The sequence below is a fragment of the Schistocerca americana genome, unplaced genomic scaffold, assembly GCF_021461395.2.
Source record: "Schistocerca americana isolate TAMUIC-IGC-003095 unplaced genomic scaffold, iqSchAmer2.1 HiC_scaffold_936, whole genome shotgun sequence".
Taxonomy (NCBI): Eukaryota; Metazoa; Arthropoda; class Insecta; order Orthoptera; family Acrididae; genus Schistocerca; species Schistocerca americana.
Genome location: NW_025726715.1, coordinates 12501 through 17500, shown reverse-complemented (window position 1 = coordinate 17500; position 5000 = coordinate 12501). Strand labels below are relative to the sequence as shown.

The following is a 5000-nucleotide window of genomic DNA, read 5'->3' as shown; positions in this document are numbered from 1 at the left end:
AGTTATCCAAGTAACGTGGGTACGATCTAAGGAACCATAACTGATTTAATGAGCCATTCGCGGTTTCACCTTAATGCGGCTTGTACTGAGACATGCATGGCTTAATCTTTGAGACAAGCATATGACTACTGGCAGGATCAACCAGGGAGCTGCGTCAACTAGAGCTGAGCAGCCGGCCGCCCGGGAGTGTGTCCCGGGGGCCCGCGCGAACACGCAAGCGTCCGCTCAATTATTCTGCAAACAGGAGGAGGCTGAGCTCCCCTGCACAATACACCTCGAAACCCTCTCAGGTCCCGGCGGCGCGCAGCGCCGTCCTAAGTACTTGGTCGGGTTCGAGAGAGGCGCAATCGCCCGGAGTTTGGCGAGTAGACGCTTTAGGTGCGACCACCCGTGCTCCCAACTGAGCTTGCCGCTGCCGACAGAGGCCCGGGAGCGTGCTGTCGTGGCATTGCCGGCGGGAGACAACACGCGCCACCTACGGTGGCCGGCAGCTCCAACGCCAGCGCCACAGAAGGACAAAAGCCCCACTTGGGTGCCGAAGCGAACTCTCCCAGCACAGCGCACGCGCCAACACGTCCGCACAGCTGCGATACAATCCACCTGCGAGAACCGCAGAGGCGACCGAGCAGCAGACGGCGTCGCGGCGCCGAGCGCCGGGCGGCGGCGCATCCTCAGCGCACACAGTCCTCAATCGGACCAGCACACTGCAGATGTCCACCGCGCTTCGCACCGGGCCCGCGAGGACCTACTTTGGCCGCACGGCGCCGCGTGCAGGGTGCGCCGGCGCGCAGCTGCGCCGCCTGCCGCCTCCGTCGGCCGGCGCGCCTGCCACTGGCCGCCCCCACCAGCCGGCTGTAGCGCGTGCGCCCACGCACCGCGCGGCCAGCACGCCGGAAGGCCCCCCCTCACCGGCCGGGGACGGTCCCACCCAGCCACCGCCGCGTATCGCTTCACACCCACATGCCATTCACGTTCGTGGGCATGGTGGGTATCGCTGAAACAACCGGTTGGTAGCTCAACCGATCGTCGCCATCACTGATTCACCTCTAGCGAGAACAACCGCACCACAACGGTTTACCAGTTCTTCATTTGCGTAACGTCACCAGCAAACGTAGACGTCCATCGCCATTTGCAAATTCAACGATTGTTGCATGCCTGTGTCAGGTGTCACGACACACTATGTCTGCCCACATACACGCAACAACATGTGCACGCTTCGCGAACACGTGGAAGGTGGCCCCCGTACGTATGCGATGTCCATTGCGCGAACGACTGTCAACCGGCCTCTGTCGCATGTCGCAGATGTGGAACGCAGTGCACCATGCTATCACGGTGTGTGAGAAGAGACGACTACGTCTGACAACACGCGCCACTACATCAACAGACGGCTCATGCTGATCGCCATCCACGGCATACCATACTGCAATCCAGCTCTTATAGGGAGACGACACGTAGCTGAGTGCACAATATTTGGACCGTATGGTTCGCCGTTGTTGGCGCAGTCGTGGTACGGTCACACATGTACCACGATGTATCATTCAGTACATGAGGACCAATGTGCGGTACAGTGTGTGATTTGGACGTACAACATCAGCGGACAGTTGCCACAAGCCGTACCACAACGTAGGCTGTGCTTCGCCATGCGAATGCCAATGAACAACTGCGAAGGGCATTGAGCATGTACGTCCTGCCGCCATCCGCATTACAGTGTATAGCTGCAAGGTGTTTAACATGAAGCGATACTCTGGGGACCGGGCAGTGCGAGTAGCAAACTATATTGCGGGGGTTGCAGTTAGGCAACACTACACTAATTTAACGCGTCGTATGACAATTACAGAGCAGGTTAAGGCCCAACGTGTGTTGGGTTAAGGCCCAACGTGTGTTGGGTTAAGGCCCAACGTGTGTTGGGTTAAGGCCCAACGTGTGTTGGGTTAAGGCCCAACGTGTGTTGGGTTAAGGCCCAACGTGTGTTGGGTTAAGGCCCAACGTGTGTTGGGTTAAGGCCCAACGTGTGTTGGGTTAAGGCCCAACGTGTGTTGGGTTAAGGCCCAACGTGTGTTGGGTTAAGGCCCAACGTGTGTTGGGTTAAGGCCCAACGTGTGTTGGGTTAAGGCCCAACGTGTGTTGGGTTAAGGCCCAACGTGTGTTGGGTTAAGGCCCAACGTGTGTTGGGTTAAGGCCCAACGTGTGTTGGGTTAAGGCCCAACGTGTGTTGGGTTAAGGCCCAACGTGTGTTGGGTTAAGGCCCAACGTGTGTTGGGTTAAGGCCCAACGTGTGTTGGGTTAAGGCCCAACGTGTGTTGGGTTAAGGCCCAACGTGTGTTGGGTTAAGGCCCAACGTGTGTTGGGTTAAGGCGCAACATAGGTTAGGTTAAGGCGCAACATAGGTTAGGTTAAGGCGCAACATAGGTTAGGTTAAGGCGCAACATAGGTTAGGTTAAGGCGCAACATAGGTTAGGTTAAGGCGCAACATAGGTTAGGTTAAGGCGCAACATAGGTTAGGTTACGGCGCAACATAGGTTAGGTTAAGGCGCAACATAGGTTAGGTTAAGGCGCAACATAGGTTAGGTTACGGCGCAACATAGGTTAGGTTAAGGCGCAACATAGGTTAGGTTAAGGCGCAACATAGGTTAGGTTAAGGCGCAACATAGGTTAGGTTAAGGCGCAACATAGGTTAGGTTAAGGCGCAACATAGGTTAGGTTAAGGCGCAACATAGGTTAGGTTAAGGCGCAACATAGGTTAGGTTAAGGCGCAACATAGGTTAGGTTACGGCGCAACATAGGTTAGGTTAAGGCGCAACATAGGTTAGGTTAAGGCGCAACATAGGTTAGGTTAAGGCGCAACATAGGTTAGGTTATGGCGCAACATAGGTTAGGTTACGGCGCAACATAGGTTAGGTTACGGCGCAACATAGGTTAGGTTAAGGCGCAACATAGGTTAGGTTAAGGCGCAACATAGGTTAGGTTAAGGCGCAACATAGGTTAGGTTAAGGCGCAACATAGGTTAGGTTAAGGCGCAACATAGGTTAGGTTAAGGCGCAACATAGGTTAGGTTAAGGCGCAACATAGGTTAGGTTAAGGCGCAACATGGGTTAGGTTAAGGCGCAACATGGGTTAGGTTAAGGCGCAACATGGGTTAGGTTAAGGCGCAACATGGGTTAGGTTAAGGCGCAACATGGGTTAGGTTAAGGCGCAACATGGGTTAGGTTAAGGCGCAACATGGGTTAGGTTAAGGCGCAACATGGGTTAGGTTAAGGCGCAACATGGGTTAGGTTAAGGCGCAACATGGGTTAGGTTAAGGCGCAACATGGGTTAGGTTAAGGCGCAACATGGGTTAGGTTAAGGTACAATATGGGTTAGGTTAAGGTACAATATGGGTTAGGTTAAGGTACAATATGGGTTAGGTTAAGGTACAATATGGGTTAGGTTAAGGTACAATATGGGTTAGGTTAAGGTACAATATGGGTTAGGTTAAGGTACAATATGGGTTAGGTTAAGGTACAATATGGGTTAGGTTAAGGTACAATACGGGTTAGGTTAAGGTACAATACGGGTTAGGTTAAGGTACAATACGGGTTAGGTTAAGGTACAATACGGGTTAGGTTAAGGTACAATACGGGTTAGGTTAAGGTACAATACGGGTTAGGTTAAGGTACAATACGGGTTAGGTTAAGGCACTTGGGGGGGGGGGGGGGGCCCGGTTTGTTGATTGTGATTATCGTAAGTAAATGACTGCGGCATCATCTGATTTGCCACGTCAGGGTGCACCTTTGGCTCATAACAGGCGGCGCTCTGATTCCATGCTTGTGGCAGACCTGTGTCTTTCATTCCTGCCATTGTTTGTGTGGTGTGACAGGAGGCAGTATTGTGATGTTGGGTGCACCCCTGTCTGGGACATGTGTGGGTGTTGGTGGCTTAGCTGAGCAATGGTGGTTGTCGGAAGGGTGGGATATTCTGTTTTCCGAGTGGACCTCCCGGTCTGGTTATGATAGTGTGGATTGTCTAATGTGGCAGAGAGGATGCACTGGGTGTTGTTCCATGCTGGTGCTTACATATTGTCTGTGTGCCTGTTACAGGCAGAGAGTAGTGCGTGATAAGAGTGTCTGGCTGACGTGTGATTGTGAGCAGAGTCTTTCAGCATGTATACGGACAGGTCTATACATTATCTGTATTCTGATGGCTCTATCTATTACTAATCAGCGCCGTGTATACGTTTAATCCGGTTCCAGTCGAAACTATTGTATCTCTGTACATTAGTGACACGGCGAGCCCGCTATGTAGTTACTCGTCTCGGCAGCTTCCACCGGTGTATGGCAAATGATTATAAGGAATCAGTCTAGTCGTCAATACCGATAGTCTGACGTCACATGTCTGGGGTGGGGGACGCTGCGCCCTTCCGGTGGGTCATGGCCTAGGAAGACTCTTCCCACGCAGGGGGGCTTGGACTGTCATTGACTCTTCCGAGTAATATACTTGCCGTACGTTTTTGCGACTGCGAGTGCAACGCTCACCGGTACCGACATGGATGGAGCGCCTCCTAGCTGCCGCTGAGCATCTGCATTCGTACAGCGAGCAACGCGATCGCGTCTGTAGCTCGTACGTGGTACAGCTCGCAGCTCATGTATATGGACAGCGGGAATGTCGCATATTGGACATAACTCTTCATGAAACGCACGTTATAGGGGTGGATTGCACATTGCGAGTGCGAGCAAAGTCCGCCGTTCATCCGCTGGAGTTGCGAGTTGGGCGGTTGGGGTGGGGCACGAACGGGTGCAGGTGGAGTGATTGCCGGTCCACGACTTCGTGCGGCAGAGGCGCTGGCGTTGGGGTGGGGTCGAAAGAAGGGCACTGTGGGCCCATCGCTGTCTTAGTCGGCTTGGCGTCTCATAGATGACGGTATCGTCGTTGCAGGAGGTCATGTTGCGGGAGACCTACAGATGGCGGTATGTTTTGCGGTGCGCTCGACATGGCGGACGTAGTGTTGTCAGATTCGCATAGAT

At 53.5% G+C, this 5000-nt stretch overlaps 1 non-coding gene across 1 annotated transcript in view; it reads right to left on the bottom strand.

Moving 5' to 3' along the window:
• Positions 1–148, bottom strand: part of LOC124592516 — a 1910-nt gene extending 1762 nt beyond the window's left edge. The window contains exon 1 of the ribosomal RNA XR_006977478.1: positions 1–148. This exon is cut by the window's left edge and continues 1762 nt beyond it. This is a non-coding gene — a ribosomal RNA (small subunit ribosomal RNA).
• Positions 149–5000: the final 4852 nt, after the last annotated feature.